This window comes from Lates calcarifer, linkage group LG10 (assembly GCF_001640805.2).
Source record: "Lates calcarifer isolate ASB-BC8 linkage group LG10, TLL_Latcal_v3, whole genome shotgun sequence".
In the NCBI taxonomy this organism is placed as follows: Eukaryota; Metazoa; Chordata; class Actinopteri; family Centropomidae; genus Lates; species Lates calcarifer.
The window spans coordinates 7,556,750-7,574,574 of NC_066842.1; the positions used below are offsets into that span (position 1 = coordinate 7,556,750).

Consider the following 17,825-nt stretch of genomic DNA (forward strand, 5'->3'; position numbering starts at 1 on the left):
TTTATGGTCTGGTTATCCTTCCCATCAGCAATTACACATGCACACATGTATTAGCATGTTTACACACACATAAGCACATGTCTGCACTCAGTCATTACCAGCTGGTCATCACATCTTAGAATCTGTTGTGTACCCAGCAGTAGTACACTAATACACAGTTCTCCTAAACATATGTAAAGCATGGTTTCTTTTTTGCATTTATGCAAACATAAACTGTAGGGCTGGACTATATCTCTTAAAATCTATACTTTGGGATGCAACAAATAATTTATCTTTGTTGCGATTAATCAGCTTTTTGTACAGACAGTTGCAATTGCAAAGACCAAAAACTATGTCTTCAGCTTGTTTGAACTGTTAAAAATCACTTATCTTTAACATGATGATTTACTGTATATAACTATTTTGCATGTTTGCTGTGTTGTGGCGTCTTCTGATATGTTTGCCTTGGGTATTTACAGTATGACTCTGAACTTTCTGGACTGCACTGTGAGGATTTTGTTTGGGTTAAGATCTGTTTTGGTGTCATTAGTCGTAGCTTTTCTCAGTTTAATTAGTTTGGGTTCAGAGAACTGTTAAAAAGTGCGCTTCGAGTAAAGTCAATGAAGTCAGTTTATTTTCCGGCCCTAAACACACTCACATATGCGTCCCTCTCACACACACCACCACACCCAACAGTCGGTGAAGGGAAGCTCCCCCTGTGGTGCCAGTGTACAGCCATGCCTGACTCCACACTCTTATTATCATGATTGCCTGCAAAAGGTGGTGTGACGCTGAGTCCATTCAGTCTGCCAGACAGCTTCATAAAGCGGCTGCCGATGGTTCCCAGTGGGGTCCTCATCAGTGGCGGAGAGCAGCGAAGCGCCTCTGGACTTTGCTCTCTGAAGTGACAATAGTTCTCCTGCCGATAGAGGGAGAAAAGAGAGCAGATAGGATAGAAAAACAAGATGGCCGCCAAGCAATAGGCATCTGTTGAATGCCTCATAGGGAGGTCATCCAGGAAGTAATGAGGTGAAACGCTGCAGTAGAGCAGTAGCTGTCAATCAGTTTGGACATTGTTGGGTTATTATGAGTGCCTGTTGTGAGTGGTAAGCACCCACATAACTAGGCAGCTTGGCTAAATGTAGACCACCTGTACTCTCCTCCTCCTTCATCTGCCTCTCTTCCCATAATCTCCTTCATCCTTCATGCTTTTTTCCTCCTCATTGAGAAGTAGGCAAGTAATGCTACCCATGGACCATTTCCCGAGCATAAGCCAACATCTGTCTTGCACACGTCTCTTGCTTTGGCATTAAAACTTTCACTCTTCCCCATCCCTCCCTCCCTCCTCTTCCTTCCCTATCTTCTCTCCATCTTCCAACCCCCTCCGGTAGCCGTCACAGCCGCTGAACGATTTCCTCTCACTGGGAGGCTCCTCCGAGTCACTATGGCAGTGTCAAACGAGGCTCCTATTTAAGCTCATTAAATGTTTCCAAGAGAATAGGAAATCAATGGTGCATACCGGTGCGCAAGAACTTTTCTCTTAATTTAATTTCCCCCTCCCCCTTATCTGTTTGCACATCTCTCTCTTTCTTTTTGCTATGATTCTTGCTTGTTCTTTCCTGTCTGTTGTTCTTTAAGTGGTGGAGGGTGGTGGTGATGGGTTGAGTTGGGGTGTTGGGGGGGGTGCAGAAACGGTTGCCTTCAGAAACCATTTTGAAGTTGTATTTGTGACAGGCACCATGGAGCGAGGCTGTCCAGACTTCTCAGTGTTGTTTAGCACTCACCACACGGAGCACAATCGACTTGAAAGTTTTGCGCGCACTGACCTCAGCCCTGGAGTTTTAGCTTTTGTTTCAGGCCATGCTGTTAAGGGAACAGGTTTCGACCAGAACAGAATGTTGCAGTGAAAACCTGTGGGGGAGTATATCATGGTAATGTTTTAGGCTGAGATGACCCCTGTTTAAAAATATTCCTGTCTTGGGATTGTTTCCTTCCCATTTTCAGTTTCAGTCACCATCTTCTCTTATTTTCTCCATTTCTGTCTTGTGCTTGTCAGATGTTTGTGTTAGATTAAGGCCTAGTGTGTGTGTATGTGTGTGTGTGTGTGAGTGAGTGCATGTCTGGCAGGGCTTTGTGCTGTTTGAAACTATGCCTGGGGGCTGGGCCCACACCTTCTCTGGAGCTCCTGTAATTGCTCTTTTGGGGCCTCGTCTCTGGCTCTGAGCCCGTCTCCATCACTCTCACTCTGTCGTCCTCCCTCACTCTTTGGCCTCCCCTTCTTTTTTTTGCCCTCTCTCCGACCCCCCTCCTTCTCTTCTCTCCCTGCATGCCTCATTATGGCTGATCCCCACCTGCTCAATCTGGGAATTCTCTTCACACACACACACACACACACATACATACAGAGCCACTCAGCAGTTTTCAGCGCTGCCTGTCGCTCGAATGGTTTGTGTGCTATCGGCTATAAAACAGCTTCGCTAATACTGTTTAGCCAAGAAATGGAAATAATAGTACGGTCACTTTTTTTTTCCCCTCATACTGGCGCAAACGACAAATGACAGTTTCTCATCTCTGTTGTGGCTGTCAGAGCAACATTTTTCATAAAGCCCCAGCCCTTCACCCCAAGCTCCTGCCTTTGTGTATGCTATCCTCAGCCACAGGCTCCTTAACCACAGGTCCAGTTGTTTCCATTTCCATTCTAGCCCTCCCTCCATCCTGTCACCCAGCAGCCCCACCATGCCTGTTCCCAGGCTAGGGGGCTTACTTTGAAGGATAATGGATGTGGCCAGTTGCAGCTGCTCAGCAGCAGGGCACTATCATAGGAGTTATCTAAGGGCCTGAGTGGCCTGTGATGAATGGCTGGGAGCTGTGTGTCTTCACCGATCAATAAGCCACTAGCACCCAGATGAGCTAGATGCCCCCTCACTCTCCGCTCCCCCCTCTCCACACATATATCTCCCTCTCATAATCTCCCAGTATGTTTGTGAACTTTTCCCTCCAATTCATGGCCTGAATTGGACCATTGATCTTTTATCCTTGGCTTGTTTTAAATAAAGGGCCAGTATCTCTTCTCCACCCAAGCATGCAAGGTTTCTGACAGCGGTTATTGCTACACTGGCGGCAAAGCGCACAAACATTACTTTAGCCTGATCGAAGGCCCGTAATCGGAGAAGGAGAGCAGAGAAAATGAGGGAGTGTGTGTATGAAGCTGCTACCCCCACTCTCGAGCTCCGCTGAGGTTTCCATCGCTAGGCTGATGCAAGCAGAGTTCCCATGTGGATATACACACTTGTAATGCAGACACACACACATGCATACACCAAAACAGTCTTGCTGTCAGGGCTCATTGAGCATAACCTGTCCCAAAGCACCTCAAACAGCCCCGCCCAATCTGATTTGAAATGAGATGCTGTCAGTTCGCTCTCATCTTTGTCTCATTGTTGTGCACACATGTATGTGAGGTCTCTCTAGACCACCAAAGCATGTAAATTTGTATTTCTACTGCAGAACAACAGGTGTGTCATAGCTAATGTATCTGTTGGTTTTTGATCTGTTTTCTCGTTCTGCACGCCTGCGCTCTGCCGGCAAGGGATTTGCGATGAAAAGAGCCGACTGGAAATCTCTCTCCCTCTCTCTCTTTCTCCCCTCCAGGGACTTTCAGTAGTCTGTATCTCCCTCTCTTCCTCCACATCTCTCACCTCTCCTCCCTCTTTGCTTCTCTTCTCTCCTCTCCTCTCCCCCTCTCACTCTGATCTTCCCTCTGATCTGCCGTTGTCTCTGTCACAAAGAGCAGATTCTCAGCCTGGTAATTGCATGTCTGCCGGCCACCACACCTGTTGCTGTCAGTGCAGCGGTGTGAGAGAGAGGGGGAGCTTTGCCCTCTGGCCTCTACGACTCTAACCCCCCACCCCCCACCCCCACCTTTGCTGTGGGTGTAAACCCACAGGGAGGTGGGAGTGTGATTTGGCCAGTGTGTTCATGTGTGGTGTAGTGTGCTCTCACGGTTGATTGTGTTTATCTATAACCTTGAGCTTCACCTCTAGTGCGTGTGTCCGTGCAAATGCATGTGTGTGTCTTCTCAAAACTGGCCAATGCTGATGGTTTACTCTCTCTCCCCCTAATCCACTCCTCTCCTCTCTCCCCTTATCCAGAGCCCAGGCCCTTAATGAAGCTGGGGGTCAGCGGCAGTGTGCGGCTAATTGGCCAAGTTTGCCCGGGGCTCTGGCTGCCTGTGATTGAAGTGTCCAGTGAGGACCCACTGTGCAGCCGCCGCTGCACCCTGCTCGGTTCCACTCCAACAGCCAAGACGCTCACTGCACCCTTGTCTGCCTCTCTCTAGTGAGTAGCACCCGAGGTCATTCTATTTTCACTTACACTCCCAATACTTTGTCCACTTTTCTTTTTTCTTGTATTATTTTCACGCAACGGAGAGTCCTCAGGCTCAGACTTTTATCTGAATCACCTCTCCTGCATGTCGTACCATGTTTTTTTCCTCTAAACATTTATCTTTTGTGTCTCATTTTTCCAAGCTCCTATGTCTCCTCTTTCCCTGTCTGTATCATTTTCTATTGCTAGACTTTCATTCCCACACTTGGTCCCAGCATTTTCTCACTTTCTTTGGCTTGTGCCACCCTCACACTCTTTTCTCCTCACTTGCCACAGTGGGATTTGGGCAATTACCACGGTCCCCCATTGGCCAGCAGCCAGAAAAAAAACAACTTGCAGCCTATTTCTCTCACGATGGGTCCAACAGTCCCAGCCCTGGCCAAGCCATATCGCAGTGTTCTGAGTTAACAGGAGGGGTTGGAGGCGATGGTGCGGGGGTGTGGGGGTGTCTCTAATTAGTCGAGCCTCCGGTTTTTACTCGTTAAGGCAGTCCTGGCTCCCATTGTTTGGCTGTCAGTATGAGAGTAGAGGTAGCGGGGCGATAGTGAGCTCAAGGGAAAGGACTGAGCAGATATGGTGTTCAGAGGAGAGAGAAGGGAGTGAGGCAGCAGCTCTGCTACCCAGCAGATAGTTGACCGTCTCACCTGGGAGGTACTCTGGCAAAGTCCAGCCCCCAAGTGCCACAGTACACAGATGAAAACACTTTTTGCTATTGTGCTCACAGAAGTGGAACATAGTTGGCTAGTAAATGGTCAACACTGTGTGTTTGTGTGTCAGAAAACAATGGTCCAATTATAAGTCAAGTCTTAGCCTACGAGTTAGGATAAGTTATATTCTGTCAAAACTATATTTGCCCACCAGTAGGTTTCTGTGCTTGTTTATTAAGAGCTGCAAGTCATTAAATTTGTTCTGATGCTCATTAAATGAAGATCCCCAGCAATTAACTGCTGCTATTATAGTTTTATACAGACAGCTGTAAAATCTTCTTCTGTTCATACTTGACTCGAGTGGAAAATCTACAGTCACCATGACTCACTGAGTCGATGTGCTGAATGAAAAGGTGAGAAATATTAACATGTAACTGCACATGAGACTGTGTTTTCGCTTACTTACTGTTCATCACTTCCTCCTAAACTGTGTACTTAAAAACCTAAAGCTGCCACAAAGCCTCAAGACTTGCTGGTTTCTTAGTGTGCTACACTCGTTCATCTGTGGAGGGCTTAGCTTGACAAACAACTCCTTTTCTCACTCATCTTCTCCATAATCAGCTGTTTGCTTAGGTCATAACTCTTGTGCTCCACTTTTCCATCACATTTCCTCCAGTGCTGCATGCCTGCCAGCCTGCCCGCTGGTGTTAAAGATAAACAAAATATGGCTCATTTGAAATGTAGGCTACCCCAGGTGGTTGTTCTGGCTGTGCTGAATTAATTGAACTTGGGTGGAGAGCTGCTTTTGCTCAAAGTACTTAAGCTCCTCTTGTGACCCAAAACACAGCACATTAAAAATTCACACTTCTTACTTTTGGAGTTTTGTTCAGTTTTTTATCCCTTTGTTGTTCCCATGCTTCATCTCACATCCCAAAAGATGGTGTAAATGTCATGGTAATGACATGCTTTTTGGTATCCATAAGGATTAGGAGGTGTCAATCATTTCTCCCATGAGGCTTTGCTTTGGCACAACCCAGGAGCAAAGAGGTACTCTGGGATGAATGAATTAGGATGCACAAGAGCAAACACTTTTTTTGTTGTTTGTTTCTTGTTTTCTCTTGTTTTTCGTTGTCCTTTCTTAAGATGGAGTATGGGGCCTATAGTTTTCTTTTCCCTTGTGAGACTCTGACCTTTTTATCTGCTGCGTTACTTTTAGATCGTTTGAACGTTAATCAGTTCAGTCACCTATATAGTTATGCAGTCTTATTCTTGTCTGAGATACTCCTCTAATTTACCTTTTTAAATGTGTTTCTTAAAATGATATAGCAAAACTAGGTAAACAAGACCATTTAATGGATAGTAATACTTTTGACACATAATATTTTGAAGAGGGGGCTCATAGAAAACACTGTTTTTGAAAGAGGCTCCACATTTGTTTAGAATATTGCTGATGGCGATACCCTCATTGGCACTTTTGAAGTTAGTTCAGGTTAATAAAGTGAGGAGAAAGCTGTCCAACATCAAAAGTCCTTTCTATGATATTCAGAATGACTCAGAATTTAACTATGCATCCCCAGAGACGAGAGTGAATAATTCATTTGTCACGTTAAATCAAAGTGATCATTCTAAACTTTGAAATTGTCACAATGGTTTGTCAAATGTCTCATGTAATCTAAAGTCATAAAGTCATAGTGGGGAAAAACGCACGCTAATCTTGCTGTGTTTGTTTGTTTTTTTTCCTCATGAACCACAGAGTCAGAGTTCTGTTAGTTTTCTCTGCATTGATAAATTTATAATTTAATTCCTGGCTTTAAAAATTCATCATAACCAAAGCAAGGTATTGCAGTGCCCACATAATCTAACACCCTCAGAATGTGTAAGAGTGGTTAAAAATGCTGCTAGCACCCTTAAGACATACCTGCCAGATGCTAAACTTTATCACCGCAGGCCAAAACAGACACAAGGCCCTCGTCGCTAGCCTACGTTTGGTTTTCTAATCGAAACACTGCAAATGCCACGTCCTTGCGGTACCAAAATAATATAAAACACCTTGTTCCTGACTCATCACCCCTTCCTCGCCTCCTCTGAGCTCCCCCCTACTCCAACACGGTGCTGCAGCCCTCCATTTTTCTAACGCCCCCTGTGAATATCCAAGCTGTCGAGGCTGACTGGGCTGAACGTTTTCTTGCCAGGGCACAGTTGGAACAGATCCGGCCTCCGGGCCACATATACTGCTCCACTCCAGCCCCTGCAAACAAGGCCTGCCCTGCGCAACTGTCATCTAAATGCTAAGCGCTTTGCATCACCACGGTAGATTCCTTTTGTACATAACTAATCGTGTTTTTGAGACTGCTTGTCCTTTTTAAATATGATAGCTTTACATGGTTTATAGCTTGCTGAGCATGAGCTGCTGTTTGAATTTGCAATGAATCATCAGTAGAAAAAGAGATTTTGTTAATCAACAAGGTGTACGATTGCAGAAATCTCTATAGACGCTGCAGATGCTTTTTGTTTGGTTTCACTATTTGAGGATTATGGGCTTTACTTTACTCAGAGGCATACTTTTTTGAAGCAACAAAGTTTTGCAATGGTTATCTTTCACATGATGGTATAAGACCTGTCTGCTGAGTTAATCGGCCATCTGCACCCTCGGGGGCTGAGAGATGTGGCCAGCAGGCTTTATGGGAACATAAGCTAAACAGCCAGGCCCACTTTAAGGGGAGGCACGTTGAGAGACAGACTCCAGACGAGCCCCTTAAACAGTTTCATGTCAAATCCACAGACATACAAATCTCCACAATGATCTGCCAAGTTTCTGCAGAATTCACTGGAGCAGGAATAGTAGAATTTCACACCCCCGCCCCGAGTCCCCACTCCCCTCCTCTCAGCCATCACTGGACGCCGCTTGGCAGCAGAAGGTGATGGCAAACATCTGCGGAACTCAGTGTGTGTGTGTGTGGGGACGGTTGAATACACTCACCAGATAAAGAGCTGTGTTTTTATGTTTTTTCTTGTCTTCTTTCACATGCCAGCAGACAAGTCTATTATTCTAACACAGAGCTCACAGTGGAATGAATGAAATATAAATGTGGATACAACATGCAAACTGTTTTAGTAGTTAAAAAGCTCCAGGGCTGATGTTTTAGATTGATTCTGCAACTTTGTTGGCAGATAAACAAGCAGGAGCAAGGGGGTAAAGAAAAGATGATAATGGACTTCCCTTGCAGTTAAATTACTTCCTGTGGCTGGCAAAGAGGAAGTAAAGTCAGCCCTCTATTGACTACATTTTTCTATTTTTACTCAGTTTCTTTTTCACACTAACAATGTTGTGTTTGCATGCTGACTGATATATTGTCAAGAAAAAAACTATAAGAGAATGATTCAGCAGGTCCTCTGGATGCTCTTCTGCAGCTGCCAGAGATGTGACTGCTCAGAGTCACTGAAGTCTCTTTTATTTGGGTGTGCTGAGCAATATAAATAATGAAATGGAGCCAGTAATTGGTGGTTCTTGGTAATTAGGACCAAGCTGTCAGCTAGAGAAGTTGCCTCAGTCTGATGCTGCTGCAGCAAGGGCAGTAATTACTATTATCTATGGGGGTTGTTGACACAACAATAATCCCATTCTTAACCAGGATGGTGGGGCTTATGTTTACTGTCCCCACTTTTAAGAGGTTCAGCCACAATAATGCCAAAGACATAAATCTTTAAGTATTTGTGTTAATGTCTGTCATGTAGCTAAAACCAAACCATCAGTGTAAACAAGGAGGTGTCTCTCCTGGATTACAGTGATGGCCTTGAATGTTCTGCTTGGTATATGGTACTATGTGAAGAGCTTGTCCATATTTTCATTAGTCAAACAGTTTGACTCTTTTGCTGCTGGCGGTGTGACGCCCAACCATAAACAGCATTATCAACCATCTCAGCAGGTTTTCTAATACCCCTGTAATCCTGTCATTTCATTCATGGATACCGTCGGGGTTATTCTGGGCCTGGAGCATATCTGCCCGCCTGTCTCTGCTCCTCTGTGTGAGAGATTGGATTCCCCAACTCCCCCTCTGCTCCATCTTACCACACACACATCCCCCCACACACACAAACATACACACTAACACACATGCTCATGCCTGAATGTTCGCTCATCTCTTGTCAGATTCCCATAGTGTAAATAGGCTGGTCAGACCAGATGATATATAGTGGTAGAGGACAATGGCACTGTATGCCCTGTGTAGGGGATGATTCCTAGTTGCAGATAATAACTTGCTCTCGCTGGAGTGAAATTGTGGTTCATCTGACTCAAGACTTACAAGCGCAGCATTTGCCCTGTGAGATGGAGAGAGTGAATGGCCTCAAAAGCAGAGTACCAGGTGACATTTCCCCTTCCTGCTATCATGCAAAGTAATGAACCTGCCAGAGACTGGCATGACTTTATGCAAGATAGTGTGGAGTGTGATTATTGGGAGACTGGAAGGGGGCAGCTTGAGGACGTGAGGGTGAGCAAAGGGAAGACAAGTCGCTGTTTTCACCTATACAGTAGCATACAACACGCAAATTGCATCGGCTCTGAATTAAACATGTCGGCACCTTGTTGCTTGAGGCTGTGATGGACATTCAAACATATTGCAAGGCAGAGAAAATGGCTTTTTAAGTAGGCTATTTATGGTGAAGATATTGTATTCATTTGATTATAATAAAACATCCATTACACTCTGAGTGAACGGCATGGGGAGGTGAGGCCGGCAGAGTGCAGCTCAATGTAATAACAACTGTGCGTCTGCTCTAAATGAGCCAAGGAAAAGAGCGGGTTCCTGTAGATATTAGTTTCCTTTGTAGGGGTGCTCAGATCTGGTGATATGCTTCGTGAGGAGTAATAAAGAAATATATCTGTTTTTATTGTGCCTTGGCGACAGAGTTATGTTTAGAGCTAGTATAAAGAGCTGGAACATGGCGTAAAATGATATTATGGCCCATTAGGTGGGGGCCCGAGCTAAGCGTCGCTAGCGGTAACCGAGGACTGGGGGTAATGGGGCCGCGGCGTATTGTCTGTGATCTGCTCTTTCACTTCTCACTGATTGAATCGTCTACATCACTGGCACTCCATCTCCTGGGGAACCGGAGTAGACGAGGTGATTTTGGCTGAAGACATCACTCTGTCAAACCTTGGAGATAAGAGAATAGGGTGGGGGAATTGGACGGGAGGGGGGTGCGTTCTGAAATGTAAAGGAAAGGTGACGTTCAGGAATTATAGTTAGATTGCTGCGTGGAGCAAACTGATCCCAAGGCGCATAGATGTTTTCTTTTTGGAATAGAAATCATCTTGTTCTTTAGAGCAGCACATAAAAGCTCTTGCAACAAAACAACAAGCATGGTTTATACTTTTGTCTGATATCAAACTGTGAACATTTGAAAATATAACCATTCTCTTGCTCTCCTCTCTAGGCCCACATATGCTGCAGCACAGCCTTAACCAATGCTCTCAAGGTTTTTAGTCTCCTGACCTTATATCTCTGTCTCTCTGGTCTGGGTCTCTGCAGAGCTGACCCTGTGCTGCACGAGCTTTCCCCGGTGGTTATCTATGGGAAGTGTTAGGATCATATTAAGGTGCTGTTCCTTCTGGCAGAACCTTTACCTGTGCACTTCCCTTAGGACCCACTCCTGCTTGACACACTGTAAGGAGGGGTGTGCAGCAGGGGAGAAACAGTAAATTAGCATACCTAGCTTCTCAGGAGTCTCCCACTTTAGGAGCATCTACACTGAGACCCCGCCTGTAAACTCGGCCTCACCTCTATCCCCTCGCCAATCGACACCCCTCTGGTTGCGTGTTGAATAGGCCAGGCATTGTGTTGAGCGGCATAGTTTATCTGCTGTCCCGCACAGCCAGCATGGGGGCTCGGGAAGTAATCTGAACCAAGCAGGCGAAGAATGTCAGGCATCCTGAATGGAACCAGATGTGCCTTTTTGTTCACTCCATCTTGCAACGCGTGCTCTCAGTGATTTTTTTACCCAACATAAGACTCAGAGACATGCAAGAGTGTGCTTCTTGGTGCATACTCAGACAGATGCATAGAATCAGGAGAAGCCTGCAGGGCAGTCTGGCTTTCATAACAGAACCAGATGATATGATAAGAAATGGGATCGGCCAGAAATGGCCACCGCTGGCTTCTTCATGTTTGCATATCATGCGACCCCTCCCTTCCCCTCATAGATGAACACTCAGATTGTTTTGTTTGTACACGAGAGGCCGTACTGACGGTCAGATGAGCAAAACGCACATCTCCCTCAGCAATTTTAAGACTGTTTCCTTAATCTTTTTGCGAATGCTTCAGTGTTTTTTTTCTTTGTTTTGTTTTTGCATCTTGTGTTAAGCTCAGAGGGAGAATGGTACACAATGTGCGCACCACAAAGTACTACCACTAACTCGATAACAAGTATAGAAACAGTTCTGCTGGAAGAACATAAGAACAACACTATAAATCAAAAGCCACTCAACAATCAAACTGGAAGCTAAAGTTATATTTATTTATATTTTCTGAAATTTAACAGCCAACAGTGTAAATCATAAAAGACAATACTGGAAATGCCAGTCCCAACAGTTCCTCTCTCGTGTATTATGGGAGCGCTGAAGAGATTACACAAACAAGGGACGGACAATTGACTAAAATATTTTCTGTAGCAAGAGGAAAAAACCTATAATTAGAAGTTAGTGCAAAGTTGACTCCCTACAAAAGAGCAGTGGCTTGATATTTTTCAGGAAATCTACTGAATGCAAAAGCCATTGAAAAGGATTTTGACAGAAATGAGGGGCAGTGGAGCAGATGAATTGAGATGTCAAACAAGTGACCTAATAGACCTTTTTCCTGATAGATGTTTAAACAGATTTATTAATTATACCTGTACTTTTCCTTCAATAGAGGCAATATATCTGCCAAGTCAAGGTGTACTGTTTAGAAAATTACCTGTGTGATTACCCTATGACACCTACAGTGTTATATTGTTTTGAACCTACTGTGACATGTTGCCAGTTTTAAATTTGAAAACCCTGTAAAAATGTAAGTGTTAACATCACCATCTGGTTTCTGGCATTGCACCCACATTGCGTAAGTCTTGACCCCTGGGGCTGTGGCTAAAGCACTTAGATGGTTCCGCCAGCCACACACAAAGGCTTTTCAAATCTGTTCCACGTCCAAAGACTTGTTCCTCCTTCTTCTTGGCTCTGCTATACCATCAAAGGAAGTGGTGTTCATGGGCCAGGCTTTTTCCTGTGTGACTTAAGTGTGTGCGTGCTTGTTGCCTGAACATGTAGGCCGGTATCAGCCATCACCACAGGAAATGACCAGCCGTTTGCTTTGAAGTCCCAGCAGAGTTTTTCATTATTCCTACTATCTCCTGAGACACGAGGCGACAGACCCGCCCCCCCTTTTACATTGCTGATGGTCTGCACTCACCCTCCGCTGCTCCCCACTCAGAGCCGTGCCACCAAATGCCTGTTAGAATGCAGAACAAGCATCTATTAGCATAGAGTATGGGAGTGCTGGCCGCCACAGGGCACAACCTCCCCCACTACCCCCTCACTTCTACATACCGCACTTGCCTGAAAAGGCTGAGAGGGCACGTGTAATTGCATTTTCTTCTCCCTGTGCAGAAACTCAAATGCAAGATACGGGAAATTCTAAGATTCTTCATTCTTGGCTCATCCTTCCACTTCCTCTTTCTCAGTTATTCCCACTTGCCTCACAGCTCACCTCCACTCCTTCCTCAAAACCTCCACTTCCTCTCCTTTACGCTCCTAGCATGTCGAAATGTGTGGCGTGCGATGAAATTAATTGGATCGCAGGGTAGAAATGTTCAGCCCCCTGTGGTGTACTGCTGTGTGAGGTAGGATTGGCACACGCCTGCTAGAATTTGCTGCAAGACCAAGAGTTGCTCCGTTGCCAGTTACTGCCAATCTGGAGCCTCACTTCCTACACGCAGTCGTACATGGAATTAAATTTTATCATACACACTATATTATACACTGCTCTCCCACACAAACACACACAAGGGCATAAACAAACCTGTCTTTTCTCCAGTGGTTCATACAATATATATGTACAACTCTCGGAACAGGGAGGCAGATGTGTTGTTTATCTGCCAATAGGGCGAATGCCAAGCCAACATGCCTGGGTTGGGTGTGGTTGAAATCTGGGTTAGGAAATCCCTTGTCGAGGTTATTACATGCGGTAATGCTAATGAAGCTTTTGCTCCAGTAATGGCATTACCAAATGGAAATGCTAACCCACATGTTCTAATCGTGCATCACAATTTACAATGACAAAAATCCTAATGACTGAATGTCTAGTCTACTAGCACCAGGACAATCTGGTTCATGTGTATGTTAATGCAGGATTTTATGACACACAAAAGCAGAGACTCCAGGCTACAAGCTGTTTGTGTGGAGTACCTTGTAAAAAGCATTGTTTTAGCCCTTCCTAAAGGTGTTGGAACCAGTGCCAGTGTGATATTATGGTGTCAGTGCTGATGCAATAGCTTAATGAATATAAGCCTGATTTACCCCCTCCATCCCACCCATAATTTTTTTGTCATTTAACAAAATATTCCAAACTTCTCAATGCATCACTGTTTTCTGGTGTATAAACAGGAGCAGTCATACAAGAATTAAAATAGCAAAGTTTCAGGCGCTCTGGTGGCCAAGAGGTTTAAGGCACTGACCATGAACCGCAACATCCTCGGTTCAGGTCCAGCTGGGGATCTTTGTTGCATGTTGTTTGTCGTCTCTCTGCCCTCATTTTCTCTCTACTGTCAGTCATATTATAAAGGCATAAAATACTTTAAAATAGAAAAGTATCTGATCAGAGAATAAATAAGCAAGACTAAAAATACATTAGCATTTAGTGCCAACCCTCATTATACAAAAATTTCGGTAATCAATGCTATGGACACATTTTAGTCACATCTCAGAAAGCATTAAGGTTCGATATCCAGCTCTACTCTGTCCAGCTCTTCTATTATATGTGTAGAGCCTGTCTTGTTTTGTTATAAATGCTTTCTCTGTTCAGAGGTTGCTGTTTGCCCCCCTCCCCTGGCTGTCTGATCAGTGCTGTGTGGCTGTGGCTTTTTGACTTCTCTGTTTGGCCTTCTCCCACCGTCCTGCCGGCTGGCTTTGTCTGATTTATGACAGTCTGGAGCTAATGGTACAGAACCAGGATTTGTGTCTGTGGTGTTGTGACTGGACCGGTGCCGGCTCATTGGCCTCCCCTCTCTCTGTCTCCTCTCTCTCTCTCTCACTCTCACTCACTCACTCTCACTCACTTGCTCTCTCGCTCCCTCTGGATGAGGTGAGCGACAGAGTGAGATGGCCATTGAGCGACTCGGGTGTTGATCAGCATCCCCGCACTCCGACTCATTCGTCTTCATCCTCCCCTTTTTTTTTCCGGCCAGAGCAACCAGGCTACAGGAGCCGACTCACCTTCAGACAAGGCCACCAGACCTTGTCTCACCTTTCATCCCCTTTCATCCCTCATACTCCCCCGGCCCTTCCTCACACGCACTCACATATACACATTTTCTCCTCGTGCTCTGTCCCTCTGTGTCACCACTGAAGACTGGGGCCAGGCTGCGAGGGAGGCAGGGGGCCTTGTATGTGGAACTGTGTTAATTAGCACGGGAGTCTGGAGACGAAAAGCCACGTTATCTACCGCCACAACCCCCCTCCTCCAAACCCCCTCATCTCTCTCCTCCTTCCTCTCTCCCTGTCTCCATGTCTCTGGAGGTTGCTTCCATCATACCGCTTGCGTCGCCAGGTTTGTGAAGGATGTCGCTGCCAGCTGTCTTTTTCATGGACGGCTGCCAACCTCTCCCCATATCTTCCGTCCGTTGTCATTTCCTCATTTATTCCCATCTCTCTGTTTTTTTCCCACCTCCCGCCGTTTATCTGTTAATGAACTCTGTGTCTCGAGCCCGTTTCTGTTTTCCAGCCTTGTCTCAGTGTTTTTTTAGGCGAGGACAGGGTGTTATGGAGCCCTCGTTGGCACACTGGCGCAGTGGTACCAAGGTCGGGCAGGGCGGCGAGCGCCCAGGTCGGCAGACAGTCTGTGTCCGCTGCACCATGCCAGCTTTGCAATCTGTGAGCAGTGTGTTAAGCGCAAAACAGACACTCCATTTCCCTCTCGGCCTGCCGGCGTTCGCCTTCTTCAGTGGCCTGATAAAGGTCAGAAGAGCATGGGCAGACAAAGAAAGCTTTATATCCCATCTGAACAATGAGAATCCCAATCGATCGACAGCTTCTGCTCAACCTTCCTCTCTTTTGGAAGGAAGGAAACATATTTTCTGCGTGGAAGCAGTCCTGCCATGGTGCCTTCAACTCTGATTGAGTTCTTTGCACCGTGGGTGAATTGCAGCACATTCCATTTGTGAGTTTTAGATAGAAAGAGATAGTGAAAGACAGAAGCAGAGCACTAGGCAGAGTCGATTATTGTACATGTGTCTCAGCAGTTTAACGGAGACTGTTTGGCCACACAGACTGCCTGCCCCGTTCAAGCAAAAGGGGTGATTTTTCTGTGTGTCTAGAGACGTTGGATTTGTCTATCTGTGTGCGTGAAAGTAAATCCATTTGTGTCTGTGTCTGTGTTTTAGTTGCTGAGTAGCCCTGCTTCCCCTGGTGTGCGAGTGTTGTTAAGCTCTCCTGCACTTTATTTGACCCTGGCCTCCTATGAGGTGTCATAGTGAGCCAAGTGTAAAACAGATGTATGCCAAATAAAGACATGAAATCCCCCCTCCTGTAAAAGTTAAACAATCCCACACACACACACACACACACACACACCACACACACACACACACACACACACACACACACACACACACACACACACACACACCGGCTTGGCCGAACAGGTCATCCTCTGTGGAGGCAAGATACTGAACCCCAAATTGCCTCCGATGTGTCATCGTTGTGTGAATGTGTGTGAATGGGTGAATGTGATCTGTAGTGTGAAGCGCTTTGAGTGGTCGAGACTAAAGCGCTATATAAGTACAGTCCATTTACATGCACTTGCTTTACATCAGTTGTGAGGACACTCACTCCCCAACTCCTTACCCTAACCTTAACCATCGCAAATAATGCCTAACCCTATTATGAACCTAAAAACTTGTCCACAAAACAGCAGAAAGACACACAGAGCATGTATACAGTAAGTCAGTCTTTGTAACTTTGCTCCAGAGAATTCTTGCTTCATAAATTAAGCTCACTTGGCCTTTGATTATATCAATTAATCTGTACTGGCAGTGCTTTATGAAGGACACACTGGGCAAGGCTAATTGTGCCTTCAAACCAGTTACATACAAGAACTTCCATGTCACTAGTCACTAATCTGTGAAGCGCTTTCCTGCTCTCTTTCTCCAAAATTATTTATATGCATCTTTGTTGTTTTGTGTTGTTTATCTGCCTGTTTTTCTGTTATTTGCCTCTATTTGTCCTTCTATACCCAAAGAGCCCTCCCAGTGGTATTCCACCCATGGTAATGTAGGCTTTTGAGAGTTTGAGTTTTAAATATCCTCTCATTGATGAACTACTTTGATACCCTTGTTAGAGTGAGCTGATTCCACCATCGGGGGAATTAAGGCTGCTTTTGTACGCTGAGGCTCCTCTGTGCCATGCAGAGCTCAGATAGTGCCTTCTCTCAGAGAAATAGAGGAACAGGGACAGAGAGGGTGGGAGGGAGCATCTCTCTGATCTTCTGCCTCTCTCAGAACCATCTGTCTGGTGCTGGCCCAACATTCTGTGCCGCTTAGTATTAGCACTTACAAATATATACATTTCTCACATCTAGCTTTTGAGAGCAGTTGTACCCCTCGCTGAGTTATGCTCGCCAGGAGATGGGAAGCGAGAGCAGATTGGAGCCGGGCAGAGTTGTGGGAGCGATGCCTGCCATTGCTTCATTGACAGGAGGGGCAGCAGGAGGGGGGGTGCTCACGATTGGATGGATAATGGAATCAGGGCTGTGGATTGGCTGTGTGATGAGGGTTTGTAATATATCCCACACTGGCTAATGGAATATGTTTGCTTCCAGCAGCTTGATATCACAGCAAGCAACATTAACTCTGAGTACTGGCTGGTCTATGTGCACGTCTGTCATTCTTATTCTTATACTGATAGAACATTTCCCTTAAGCATGCATTAGCAACAGGTGCTGAGCAGCATTGTAAAATCACTAACGTATGTGATGAAAACAGAGCTCAAAGCCTTTAATATCCACACTGAACATGTATAAGTATGCATTTTAGTTTTTATTTATTCCATGTTTGCCAAATTATTCCTGCTGTAAAAGATGTTGCTCTGTTAGTCAAAGATAGAGGTTTAAGATGTTTAGGGGTGCAAGCAAAGTGATATTCACAAATGTTAATAAGCTACATCCAGCGTAGCATTCTTCCTGTCAGTTGTCAGTGTTAGGTAAGCTTCTGAGTCGTACAGCAGGATGATTTGGTGTTAAGTCTGTCTGCTCCCTTTTTTTTAAGGAGATATCTTGGGGTGAGCAGCTTTTATCCAAGGCTTCCATTTCTCTTTAGAAGCTGGTGACTGACTCTCCCGCCCCTCCTCCTCGGTTCCTCGCTGCTGTGAAATGGAATTGCTTTCTCGTTCGTTAAAGATTTTCTTGTCGCTGCCTCGTACTACTCCAGGAGTGAGATCACTCGAAATGGCTGAAAGTTCTCAAAAACCACTGGAGAATTATGGTGTGGCAGCAGTGGTGTGGGGGCGGATGGGAGGTGGAGGGGGGGCAGGCAACATAAATAAAGAAAATTGCTTTTTTTTCCTATTTT

General features: G+C 45.4%; 1 protein-coding gene across 1 annotated transcript in view; it reads left to right on the forward strand.

Moving 5' to 3' along the window:
• plxnb2b (plexin b2b) overlaps positions 1 to 17,825 on the forward strand; it is a 116,254-nt gene that overhangs the window by 19,465 nt on the left and 78,964 nt on the right. The window contains 1 exon segment of the mRNA XM_018675978.2: positions 4,131 to 4,317. The gene's annotated coding sequence lies outside the window, so the exon portion shown is untranslated.